Below are 13,903 nucleotides of genomic sequence, written 5' to 3'. Positions count from 1 at the left end.
TGATAGGGTGTTGTTCTTATCTTCCGGCATCCATACAGGGTGCAGAACTCCTGGAAGACCTCCGCTTCAAAGGCAGGCCCCTGGTCCGTCAGCACCTGCTCCGGGTATCCATGCGGACGGCAGAAGTGCTGCTGGAAGGCTCTAGCTGCTGTGTGAGCCGTTAAGTCCTTGACGGGGACGACAACCAAGAACCGGGAGTAGTGATCCACGATGGTTAACGCGTAGACGTAGCCACTTCTGCTTGGGGTCAGTTTTACATGATCCAAGGCTACCAGTTCCAACGGCTGTCGGGTGATGATGGACCGCAGGGGAGTCTTCTGGCTGGCACGGTCCCTCCTTCTTAAGTTGCATGGGCCACAGTCTCTGCACCACCTCTCGATGGTTCCTCTCATGCTTACCCAATGGAACCGCCCGCGCAGCAGGAACTCCAGCTTCTTCCATCCGAAATGCCCAGCTCCGTCGTGGTATGCCTCCATCACCATAGCTGCGTCTCTTCTTGGCACCACTACTTGCCAGATTAGTTCATGCGTCCGGGAGTTAACCATTCTGCGGCACAACTTTCCCTTGTAAAGGAACAGTCGACTCTTCTCAGCCCACAGTTGCTTGGCTTCCTCCGGAGCGTCTGGGTCAAGGCGTGCATCTGGCCGAGTCAGCATCTCCTTTACCAGACGGACGGCAGGGTCACTGTCTTGCGTCTCCACCCAGTTGTAGTGAGGTAAGGGGTTCAACGTAGCGGTTTGCTTACTTCTTACACGGTGGGAATACTGGATAGTCCCATGACGGTGGAACGCGGGGAGCTCAACTTCTTCCAATCCCTCTGAATCTCCCCCTACGTCCGGTAGGTTTGGCATCCTGGACAGGGCGTCCGCGTTGGTATTGGAGCGTCCTGCCTGGTATTTGATTGTAAACTCATAGTTGGACAAGCGGGCCATCCATCTCTGCTCTAGGGCACCGAGTCTTGCAGTGTCCAGGTGTGTCAACGGGTTGTTATCCGTGTACACGGTGAACCGGGAAGAAGCGAGGTAATGCTTAAAGCGTTCGGTGACTGCCCACACCACTGCCAGGAACTCTAGCTTAAATGAGCTGTAATTCTCAGGGTTTCTTTCGGTGGGTCGCAGTTTTCGGCTGGCGTAAGCAATTACCCGTTCTTTCCCCTGCTGGATCTGGGATAGTACGGCTCCTAGCCCGATGTTACTGGCGTCGGTGTAGAGGATAAAGGGCTGGCTATAATCAGGGTACGCCAGGATTTCATCCCCCGTGAGGGCCATCTTCAGCTGGCGGAAGGACTCTTCTTCCAGCTTCTCCCATCTGAAGGGCGGCTTCTGGTTCTTGGCCTTCCGGGACTGGCCTATCAGGAGGTCCTGCATAGGAGCTGCCTTTTTGGTGAAACCGGGTATGAACCTTCGGTAGTAGCCTACCAACCCGAGGAACTGCCTCACTTCCTTTACGCTGGAGGGGCTTGGCCATTCCTTAATTGCGGTGATCTTATCAGGGTCGGGAGCCACTCCGTCAGCACTCACCACGTGTCCCAGGTACTGCACCTTTGGTTTCAGGAGGTGACACTTGGAGGGTTTCACCTTTAGGCCGTAACTTGCCAGAGCTTCAAACACTTCCGCCAGGTGCTTCAGGTGGTCCTCGTAGGTCTTGGAGTAGACGATGACATCGTCCAGGTATAACAGGACCGTCTCAAAGTTCCGGTGTCCCAGACAGCACTCCATCAATCGCTGGAAGGTTCCTGGTGCGTTGCAGAGTCCAAACGGCATGCAGGTAAACTCGCTAAGTCCCATCGGGGTGGTGAATGCGGTCTTCTCCCGGTCCGCCTCTGCTACAGGAACCTGCCAGTACCCGCTAGTGAGATCCAAGGTGGAGAAGAAGTTAGCAGATTTTAAAGCAGCCAAAGACTCCTCTATTCTTGGTAAGGGGTACGCATCTTTGTGTGTGATACGGTTAATTTTCCGGTAATCTACACACATTCTCATGGTGTTGTCTTTCTTTTTGACCAAGACTAGTGGAGCTGCCCAGGGGCTACAGCTATCCCTGATTACCCCAGCCTCCTTCATGTCTCTAAGCATCCCCTTGGCGTGTTGGTAGTGTGCAGGGGGTACGGGTCGATACCTCTCTTTTATGGGAGGATGGTCTCCCGTGGGGATGTGGTGTTCTACCCCCTTGACTCGCCCGAAGTCTAACGGGTGTTTACTAAACACTCTCTCGTACTCTCGAACCACCCGGTAGACTCCCTGTTTCTGGTGGGAGGGAGTGGAGTCAGTACCCAAATGTAGTTGCTGACACCAATCCTCCATTATTTTCGTAGAGCCGTTACCTTCCTCCGGGTGAGATGGAGGCAAGGGTTCCACAGACTGTATAGAATTTTGGTTGATAGTATATAATTTGGCTAGCGTAGCATACCGGGGCAGGTATACTTCCCTTTTCCCGATATTTATTATACGAACGGGCACCCTCCCATGGCGTACATCAACTACCCCCCGTGCTGTCAAAATGGTGGGCCTACTGTCTGAGTAGACTGGTTCTACCATGGCCTGGTAATCTCTACCTCTCAGACCAATAGCTGCCCGAAACCAAATCATCATTTCACTTTTCGGGGGCATGGCAATAGGGAAAGGGTCACACATTCTTACGCTACCAATCTCACCACCGGAGAGTTCCACCTGTTGCCGTTGCATCAGTGCCCGGATCTCTTTCTGGAGCACTCGCTGCTGGCCGGAGCTGGCGTTCTTGGCAACCTGCTGTAAAATGAAAATCACCTCTGCAAGACAATTTTCAATCACATTAGTTCCTAGAGTTATCTTTGGGTGACTCTCGCGCTTGTCAATGTCTACAATGATCAGTCCCTGTGCTGCCAGTTCGACTCTACCGATTTTAATGGTCATTTCTTTAAATCCGATCTGTGGCACGGGCTGACCATTACTGGCGATGATACTCAAGTCGTCGTCTGGATAGCGGGTGATATCCGAGTCATTCCAGTACTGCTTGAAGAGCACGTACGGGATGGTGGTGACCTGTGACCCGGTGTCCAGTAGGGCACTCATAGGGATGCCATCCAGTACCACAGGCAAGACTGGACGTCCTCCCACATATTTGTCGCGCCAGTTCGATGGGCCTGGTGATCTTTTTCCTGGGGGTTGGCCCTCTACCCCAGGTTGTGCCAGTTTAAAGGACAGTACCTTGCCATATGTCCGGGTTGATTGCAGCGGCGGCAGATGGGTTGTCCGTCCTCGTTGTACCGGTCGCTGGGTCTTCCTCTGGCCGGTGGGGTCCTCCTTGGTCGACGCCACGGGATGTCCTCCGGTCCGGATGCCAGCTGGATCTTCCCTGGAGTGGAAACCTGTAAAGACTGCACAGTTCGGGTTAGTGCAGCAACGCTTTTAGCTAGCTCTTGGACCTGATGGTGCAGGTCTGGAGCCGGGTCATTGTTCAAAGCCTGCGCATCAGCCCCCACAGGCCCTGCCGACAAGGGCGCCGCCTCCTGGTGGTAAGTGATAGCTGGGCGCCTGTGGGTCACAACGCCACCCGGTGTCGGTTCTCGGAGCACCCGGATGGCTCTGTCCTTGAACTGTGCAAAGTCCAGATGAGGATCCTGTAAGGCTATGGCCCGCAACTGGGTTCGGTGGACATTGCAATATAGTCCTTCTATAAATTGCTCGGTCAACAGCCTGTCCTCGTTTCCCACGCTGTCAGGGTCGGTCTGCTTAATGGCTCTCAGGGCCTCTTGTAGGTTTAGTGCATAGTCCCTTATACTCTCATGTGCTCGCTGCTTGCACCCATAGAATTTAAGCTTAATCTCGGCTGAGGTGCGGGTATCAAAGGTGTCCCTCAGCTGGGTTAGTATCCCCGCGACAGTCCTCCTCCCAGGTGGCCAGGACTTTACCTCCCTTTGGGCTGCCCCGGTTAGTTGGGCCACCAGGATGCTCACTTTTTGCTCTTCTGTAAGGGGGTACACCTGGAAGAGGCTATCCAGCTTTTCTCTAAAGTCACTCAGGGTATGTGACTCCCCTGAGTACTGGGGTAGCCAGGCTGCCCCCGGGATATAGGGCATGGTGAAAGGCATGACCGCAGCAGCAGTGGCGCTGGCGGGGGCTGTGGCAGTGAAGCTCTCCTCCGTATCCGACATCTTCCTCCCCCCTAGTGGCCCGTGGCCTACCTTGCGATGATCCTCTTCCGTAGGCCGCGGCTCCGCAGTGGATCGTCAGGGTTGAGGACCTTCCGTCGCGCTCCTGTGACGTCGGCGTCTGCTGGGCTCCTTCCAGGACCTTACGCAACGTCCGGACGTGAGGCGGGGCTTCAGTTCTCGCGCGCTTTCGGAGTCCACGCCCCTCTTCTTCCCGCGCGGCGTCTTCAAGATGGCGTCCAACGGCGGGAAAACTCCACGGATGGCGGAAAGAAGGCAGAAGATGGCGCCGGATGGCGGGAAAACTTCGCGGATGGCGGGAAGAAGGCAGAAGATGGCGCCGGATGGCGGGAATCTTCACCACTGGTAAGTTTGAACAGTCTTTTTCAGGCACGCAGTACCCGGTGGTTGCGGGCACGAAATCCTGCCGACTACGCCAAAGTTGACGCACCCCTGGGCCTACTTGGTGTAGCATTGCGCACGCTGGGACTACCCGGAGCCGGGCCTGTTGGGGGTAGTAGTCTCGTGGCGGTGACCCGGTCCGTGCCCAGGGAGTCAAACTGTGTGGCTGAGTATTAGCAGTAGATGTTGGACGACTACGCCACCCGTTGAATGCAGCTATGGAGCTGCCGCTGCAGGTCAGACCGCTGAGGCCGGTGGAAGGATTGTGCAGCGTGGATGGTATAACCCCCAACGGGAGGGGTATGGCCTCAGGGCAGCCGACGTGGATGATGGGGGTAGCAGGAACCACTCAGAGACGATGCGGTGTAGTTCAGGGTCTTTACTGGTGACAAAAATAGACCCTCCCGGAGTACTGGCTAGCGGTCGGGGCCTGGTCAGTCCTTGAACAGATGGGATCTCCCCTGGCCAGGCGGAGTTGTAGGCCTCCCCAACTAATTGTACTCTACTGGCTACCTTGCTAGAGGCGGGTAAAAGTAGCCCACGTCCCTGAGTGTACCGTGTGGTGCTCACCCGTATGGCCGGTGACTCGGGGCCTTCTAGTGGCTTCCGCTCCACGACAGCGGTGCTGGTCCCACGCGTGTGACCGTGCCTTCGGGTTTCTTGGCCAGAGGACCTGAAATCCCCTGCCGGTCGGTTTCTGCTGCTGGGTAAGGATTAGTCCCCACAGCCTCGGACTCCGGGTCCGGTGGTAACTCTTCAATCAGGGCGAGCTCTACAGCTGCCAGCCCCTGATTCCTTTTAGCACGACTTCCCCAGAGCTCCTGATCTCTTTTTCCTATAGCTGCTTCTCCTCTTCTTAACTAACTCACCCTGCCTCAGCCCCAGTTTTATATAGGGGAAGTTCTTCCCCTCCCAGGACTGGGCAGGAGGTGTGGCATGCATAGGATTCCTGACCAAGAGACCTCCCACCTGCTCTCAGACATAATATTGCTATTACTGTGGAAACCAGACCCCTGGGGTGCCACACCTGTATATGAAATTTTTTATTATCCAATTTTCAATTTTTTACTCCAAAAACTGTTGTAAACTTAGTAACTGAAAATGAATACCTGTAAGTGGCGAAGCTAGGTGTGAGGTTGTAAGCACATAACTGTGTCTCAATAATACCTGGCATTACAAAGCATGGGTAAAGGTAAAGTGTTACAAGTGTGTGCTTATAATGAATTGCCCAGTGTGTATATCGTATGAATTTGTTCATACATAATAAGATTGATAACACCCCTCCCTCTATATTGTATTTTCTAGGACTCCTGTGCAGCTATCCTGATATCCAGTAACATCCTGGCAATATGACTGAAACAATAAGCTTGTGCCTTGAGTTTACAGTAACATTTCTATTTTGGTTTGTGCTTCCTTGTCCTTATGTTACTGGACTGATCGACATCCACTCTGTCTGACAGTAAACACTGTCCTTAGCAGCTCCAAAAATTATGCTGAGATTGCAGGACTCCCATAACCCTCCGCACAGCTTGCTTGTGGTTGTAAGAGCAGGTGCTGTGTCTCCGATGTCAGATTCTACACTATTTGTAAAGACAATTATACTCTGGCACAGCCTTCTGTGCTGCCTGCTTGACTTCTGATCCTTGTCATGCTATTCCTTCAAGAGGGTGAATTTGTTCTGAGACATTTCAAACTTTTCCATAAGCTTCTTGTGTATCAGAGGCACAACGTATATGATACGGGATTTGTTCTGAAAGTTTTTTTGACATTTACTTACTCAACTAGATATATAAAATACAGTTTGGGCAGAAATAGGTATATGACAAGGGCATACCAGTATATGGAGTAAATTGTATTATTTTATTTTACTTACTTACTTATATTGCACCTTTAATTCTGCAGCGCTTTACAGACATTATTGGTATTGTCCCCATTGGGGCTCACAATCTAGATTCCCTATCAGTATGTCTTTGCAGTATGGGAGGAAACCCTCGCAAACACAGGGAGAACATACAAACTCCTTGCAGATGTTGTCCTTGGTGGGTTTTGAACCCAAGACCCCAGCTCTACAAAGCAACAGTTCAAACCACTCAGCTACCAGATAAATACTAGTTCTAATAATATAGCAACCATGGCCTGCCCACAATTGCACATATTTTATTATAGCAATGCGTAGTTTAACTATCTCTGTTCTACCAGCCACCTTTTGCTGTCTACCGAAAATGCATGAATGAAATAGAAAGTTAAAAGGCATTGTAGGTCTCCAGAAAAACTTAAGTACTCAACATAAGTGAGTGCATCCCAACTGATTTGTTAGAAAACCTTTAGTTTTCTTTCAGAATCATAATTTTCTATGGGAAACCATATTATAAAATACTCCCATTTTTTGCAAACAAGATTTTGGTATTTTGCACTCCCAAAAAAGTAAATTTCCTAGCAAATTCATTCAACACTATGTTGCAAAATTGAGTACACCCCAATGAAAGTCTTAGTATCAAAGCTAAAGTTTAGAATACAAAATTCTAAATAATAAGAATTAAACCACTGGTAAGTCTATTTATTCATTAAACAGGTGTCCAGCAGACAGTTGGCGATAAAAGCGCTTTATTTAACAAAGAAAACCCCTTCTTATTTTCTGCTATCAGCAATGGCACCACGTAGAAGAGAAATGACCTAAGAAACAAAATAACTTCTTTACTCAAGAGGGGTGAAGAGTACAAGAAGATCAACAAAGCTTTGCTTGTCAGTAAGAATACTGTAGCAAAGATCATACAAAAATTGAACAGAGATGGAACTGCAACCATCTCACAGAGATGTTCAGATCGACAACGGAAGTTGACACCTAAACAGTAATGTCTTCTAAAGAGAAGGGATAATGAAAATCGACATACAAGTTCACTGAAGTTAGCTAAAGAAATAGAAAGCCAAACCAGGGTGTTTCCAGTGACTAAATACAGTGTACACTGCAGAGGAATGGCACGTATGGGTGTCGTCCATGAAGGAAACCTCTCTTAACGTCAATGCACAAAAAATACCACCTACAATTTGCCAGGGTCCATGCTGAAAAATAAGAAGGCTACTGGCACCCTAAACTCTGGAGTGATGAAGCCAAGATAAATGTTTTTGAAAGTGATAGCTTCAAAACTGTATGCTGTTGCAAAGCTGAGGAGATAAAAGCATGATGCTTATAGTAAAACATGGTGGAGGTTTCCTTATGTGGGGCTGCATAAATGCTGCTGGCTGCGGGGAAGTACATTTCATTGATGGTATCATAAATTGATAGATGTACTGCTCTATATTGGCAGAGAAGCAGCTACTATCACTTTGTGCCCTTGGTAAATGTGCACTTTTCCATCATGACAATGATCTAAAACACACATCTAAGGCCACTGTTGCATTTCTGAAAAAGAACAGAGTGAAAGTGATTCAGTGGCCAAGTGTGTCTCCTGATCTCAAACCAACCAAAACTCCTACAGGGAATTCTAAAGAGATAAGTTGAACATCACTCAGTATCCAGCATCCAGATTCCAAAAGAGGTCGGTCCTGAAGAACAGAAAAAGATAGATGTTGCGTTATGTCCTGAACTTGTTCATTCTATGCCTAGAAGACTTAGGCTATGTGCCCACGATGCAGAAATGAAGCAGAAAATTTCTGCAGCATTTCTGCATCTCCCTGGCAGAAAAAACGCATACGGATTGTACATGCGTTTTTCCTGCGGAATACATGCGGATTCACATGCGTTTCCGCAAGCGGATTGACAAGCGCTTTCAAAGCGATTTTAGCATCACTTGGAAAGTGCTTGTCAACTAGGTCACACTATATAAATCCATGCAACCGGCATGGATTTATATAGTGTGACCCGAGAGAATGGTTAAAAATAAAAAAATAAACCTATACTTACTTTCCGATGGCCCGGCGTGTGTTGCTGCGCTCCTTCCTGGCTGCCTGCTGATCGCGGGACACTGCATTGAAAGACCTGCCGTCACATGACTGTGACGTCACCGCAGGTCCTTCAGTCCTGCCTGCAAGCACAGGGAAGGAGACCGGGGGCCGTCGGAAGGTGAATATAATCTTTATTTTTTTATTTTATTCTTGTTTTTACAGTTTCTATGGTACCTGGGTGTGGAGGAGAGTCTCCTGTCCTCCACACCCGGGTACGATCCGCACATTAGAACGCGCCAATTACGCAAGTACAGATGCAGTCTTGCGGAATTGGCGCGTTCTAATGCAAGTCAATGGCGGCGAAAATGCAGCGCTTCCGCAAAATAATTGGTAGCGCTGCATTCTTTTCCGCAATGATAATCCACAGCGGAAATTTCCGCAGCATGTGCACAGCACATGCGGATTATCATTGGGGAACATTGCTGCCCTTCTACCATGCGTTTTTAATGCTTTTCCGCAGCGTTTCCGCAGCTGCAAAAACGCTGCGGAAACGCATTAAAGATGCATCGTGGGCACACAGCCTTAGTGTTGTCCTTAAAAATCTTGAAGGTCATACCAAATACTAGATGTAGTACTTTTGATATGTGGTGTATTCATTTTTGCATTAACTAATTTGAGTAAAACTGACGATTTTGAAATTAAAATTATACTATTAACTTTAATTTCATGTTATGGGTTAAAAAATGTTCTCTGAAACTCAGCCTTGTCAAAATTTTGGAAGTTGTTCTTAAGTACAGTGAGATATTGACTAAAATCTTACTTTTCAAAGAGAATGTATTCATTTATGCTTAGCCCAGTATTTATTTTATTCAGAGTTGAAAGGGAGTTTTTTTAGGCATTAAAATGGGTTGTCCCATGCATTTGGATTTCATTAAGGGATTTTCTATTGACAGAATGGAGTGTTGCTCTGTAAGACCTTTTGTGTCGATGTATGATACAAACACAATCATTTCAATGGCCAGCATGTAATACTACATTTTACATTGCATCTACCCTGCTTATTGGCTTCTTTTGGTCCCATACATCTGAAATAAAGCATCAAGGTGCATGCGTGACCACTGATCCATTCAAACCACTCACCACAGTCATGCAGTGAGGAGGAATGTGGGACTCTTCATCTCTGTACTAGTGACCTCAGGGGCAGAGCCGGCATCACCACCCAGCACACCCGGGCAAGTGGCGGGGCCCTGGACAAACGGGGGGCCCAGTCAGTGGCATACTGCCAATGGCGTCAGACCATGTGGCTGGTATGGGGCCCGTGAGTCAGAAGGGCCCGATGCCATTGCGGGATCCGTACTCCCTACCCCCCCGCATAGTACTTTCAACTGTTTCGGCATCCTGGATACTGTTGAAAACAATGATGGGAGAGGGAGACGTCCTCTGACGCTCCCTCTCCCATCATTCCCCCAGAGTCTGAGCTCTGTGACATCTCAGCGCAGAGAGCGGGATGACGTCCCTACAGCGCGCCCTCTGTGTTGAGCAGTGCAAAGGTTCAGAAGACCGGAGAGCGCAGAGACCAGACCAGCGGAGAAATGGGGAGAGGTGAGTATTTGTTTTTAATGTATAGAGCATACTGAATAGAGCAATATATGGGGCCCATTATACTAAATGAAGCAATATGTAGTGCCGGCGTCCCTGCCCTCTGCTAGGCAGGGACGCTGCTCCCCTCACCGCTCTGCCCCGTGCCCGGCGTCCCTCTCCCGCTCTGCTGTCAGCGCGCGCTCCTTCCCGGCGTCCTCCTCCCGCTCTGCTCTCAGCGCGCGCTCCTTCCCGGCCCCTGTGCTTAGGGCGCGCGCGCGCGCGCTCCCCTCCTCTTAAAGGGGCCGCGCGCGCCGTCCTAAGGAGTCCCCGGCCAATGGCCGGAGGACTTCATCATATATAAGGCACCTCCTCCAAAATGGAGGTGCCCGAGCAATGTTGTTTGCACCTGTGTCTCACCTGTGCTTCAGCCCTCAGGTCCCGTTGCCAGTTACCTGCCAGTTACCTGTCAGATTCCTGCCTGATTACTTGCTACCTGTCTGCTAGTCTGAGGTCCGACGGTCTGCCTTACTACTCCTGTCAGTCTGTCTAAGGACCAGCCTGCCCGCTCACCTGGGAGCGCACCTCAGCTACCTGCCTGCTTGCCTGAGGTCCGACGGTCTGCCTTACAACTCCGGTCAGTCTGTCTATGGACCAGCTTGCCCGCTCACCTGGGAGCGCTTCTCCGTTACCTGCCTGCTTGCCAGCCCGGAGGCTCCGCTGTCACGTGCTGTGACCACCAGCTACTCCAGACTCTTGCCCGCTCACCTGGGAGCGCTTCTCCGCTACCTGCCTGCTTGCCTGCCCGGAGGCTCCGCTGTCACGTGCTGTGACCACCAGCTACTCCAGACTCTTGCCCGCTCACCTGGGAGCGCTTCTCCGCTACCTGCCTGCTTGCCTGCCCGGAGGCTCCGCTGTCACGTGCTGTGACCACCAGCTATTCCTGAGACTCTTGCCCGCTCACCTGGGAGCGCTTCTCCGTTACCTGCCTGCTTGCCTACCTGGAGGCTCCGCCGTCACGTGCTGTGACCACCTGCTATTCCAGAGACTCTCGCTTGCTCACCTGGGAGCACACATTCTTCATCTGCCTTGCTAGCCTACCTGGAGGTTCAGCCATCACAGGTCGTACCTACCCTTTATCCAGAGACTGCCCCGATCACTTGCCGTGTCCTCCTGCCCGTACACCCAGAGACTGTCCTGGTCACCTCCTGGGACTACCTGCCTGGTCGCCACCCGCTCCCTTACAAGGACCGCCCCCTTGTATTGTAGCCCAGAGGTTCCGCCTCCCAGACCCGTTACAGTTTGCTCGGGCCATGGAACCCGGTGGCACCCAAGCTCCCTCGCTCTCGGACCTCTGTCTTGAACTGTCCCGTCAGAGGTCCCAACAGGAGTCCATCCTGGGTCACCTGCGGAATGTCAATACTCGCCTGAACACTCTGTCTGATCCACCAACAACCTCCGCCAGTGCCATATCTTGCAATCCGGCAGCTCCGCTGCCCACTAATACCATGGTATCCTACCCCGGACCCCGGCTTTCTGCACCTCCTCGCTTCGGAGGCGACTCCGTCCAGGCTCGGGGCTTCTTAAATCAGTGCACCCTGCACTTTGAACTTTTGTCCCACCAGTTTAACTCCGACCGGGCCAAAATTGCCTTCATCATGTCCCATCTCACCGGGGAGGCCCTGGTCTGGCTAAATCCTCTATGAGAGAGAGGAGACCCCCTGGTGTCCAACTTGCCTGCTTTTCTCACGGCTTTCCGGAAAGTCTTCGACGAACCCGGACGGAAGACCTCATCTGCATCATCGTTGCTACGCCTCCGTCAGGAGAGTCTCACCGTGGGCCAATATGCCATACGGTTCCGTACCCTTGCCTCGGAGCTGGCCTGGGATAACGACGCTCTGGTTTCCGTCTTCTGGGAGGGTCTGTCCGGCCGTATTAAAGATGAACTTGCCGGTCGGGACATTCCTACCACTCTCGATGACTTAATAACTCTTGCCACCCGGATTGACCTACGGTTCCAGGAGCGTGCCAGAGAGGTCACCCGTGAGAGGAGGTTACCACGTCTAGCTCCTACTTTTCAGAAACCCGTCACTCCTTCTGTCTCTAACCAGGTACACCCTCCTGAGCCTATGCAGGTCGACCAGACCAAGATGGTCAAGACCCGTCAGGACTTACGCCGTGCCGAGGGGACCTGCTTCTACTGTGGCAGTAAGGAGCACCGGATCCGTGCCTGCCCGGAGAGGTCGGGAAACGCCTGTGTCTAGGTTCGCTCAGAGAGGTCCACCTAGACAAGAATAAATCCTCTCCATCCCTGCTGTTGTCAGTTTCAATCGTCTACGGGGAGAACCGTTATTTCGAACTAGCCCAACTGGACTCTGGAGCAGCCGGGAATCTTATTTCACAGTCCCTGGTAGAGAAATACCGCATCCCCACCAAACCTCTGGCTGTACCCTTGTCTGTGGCTGCCGTGGATGGGGGGCTCTTACCACGCCCCATCCAACTCATCACCGAATCCATTACTCTGCAGGTGGGAATGCTGCATTCTGAAAGTATCTCCTTTCATGTTCTGCCTGGACTCTCTCACGCCCTCTTGCTAGGTCTGCCTTGGCTCCAGAAACATGCACCCGTGCTTGACTGGCAAACCGGAGAAGTCCTTCGCTGGGGACAAGACTGTCATAAGACCTGCCTGGTTCCCGTCCATCCCGTCCGTCCCTCTCCTACCCCAGCTAATCTACCTGGACTTCCAATTCCTTATTGGTCTTATGCTGATGTCTTTAATAAAAAGGAGGCAGAGACATTACCCCCTCATAGACCATACGACTGTCCCATCGACCTGTTACCCGGTACTACTCCTCCCCGTGGGCGTATTTATCCTTTATCCGCTGCTGAGACCCGGTCGATGTCCGAATATATTGAGGAGAATCTGGCCAGGGGATTCATCCGGAAATCTACCTCCCCGGCGGGAGCAGGCTTCTTTTTCGTCAAAAAGAAGGACGGCTCTCTCCGTCCCTGTATAGACTATAGAGGCCTAAACCAGATCACGGTGAAGAATAAATACCCCCTTCCGCTCATTCCAGAATTATTTGATCGTCTGAGGGGGGCTAGAATCTTCACCAAACTAGACCTCCGTGGGGCGTACAACCTGGTTCGTATCCGTCAAGGGGATGAATGGAAGACGGCATTCAACACCCGGGACGGCCACTATGAATACCTGGTAATGCCCTTTGGTCTCTGTAACGCTCCTGCCGTCTTTCAAGAGTTGGTCAATGACATCTTCCGGGACCTTCTCTACTCCTGCGTAGTGGTGTACCTGGACGACATCTTGGTCTTCTCTCCGGATCTCCAGACTCACCGGAGGGACGTTCGTCAGGTCCTGCTCAGGCTCAGGCAGAATCACCTCTTCGCTAAATACGAGAAGTGCCTCTTTGAGCAGACCTCGCTTCCGTTTTTGGGCTACATTATTTCTCAGACCGGCCTACGAATGGATCCAGAGAAACTGTCTGCCATCGAGAAATGGCCCCGACCGGAGGGGTTGAAAGCCATTCAGCGGTTCCTGGGCTTCGCCAACTACTACCGCCTCTTCATACCACACTTCTCTTCCCGGACTGCCCCAATTTCCGCGCTCACCCGTAAGGGTACTAATCCCAAAGAGTGGCCGCCCGAAGCAGAAGAAGCCTTTCTTTCCTTAAAACAGGCCTTCTCTTCCGCCCCGGTGCTGCATCGCCCGGACGGCAACAAGCAGTTCTTCCTGGAAGTGGACGCCTCCTCCTCTGGAGCTGGAGCGGTACTTACTCAAAAATCTTCTTCCGGGAGGATGGTAACTTGCGGCTTCTTCTCTAAACTCTTCTCCTCCTCAGAGCGCAATTATTCCATAGGAGATCGAGAGTTATTGGCCATCAAACTGGCATTGGAGGA

General features: G+C 51.4%; 1 long non-coding RNA gene across 1 annotated transcript in view; it reads left to right on the top strand.

Annotated features, from left to right (window-relative positions):
- Positions 1–9,175, top strand: part of LOC141153676 (uncharacterized) — a 101,399-nt gene extending 92,224 nt beyond the window's left edge. The window contains exon 4 of the long non-coding RNA XR_012247331.1: positions 5,834–9,175. This is a non-coding gene — a long non-coding RNA (uncharacterized lncRNA). The remainder of the gene's footprint in view (positions 1–5,833) is intronic.
- The last annotated feature ends 4,728 nt before the right edge of the window (positions 9,176–13,903 follow it).

The sequence above is a fragment of the Phyllobates terribilis genome, unplaced genomic scaffold (genome assembly GCF_046119375.1).
Source record: "Phyllobates terribilis strain yellow unplaced genomic scaffold, ASM4611937v1 Scaffold_1__5_contigs__length_1240528914, whole genome shotgun sequence".
In the NCBI taxonomy this organism is placed as follows: Eukaryota; Metazoa; Chordata; class Amphibia; order Anura; family Dendrobatidae; genus Phyllobates; species Phyllobates terribilis.
The sequence above is the reverse complement of the archived record's forward strand: the minus strand, read 5'-3'. Positions and strand labels throughout refer to the sequence as shown.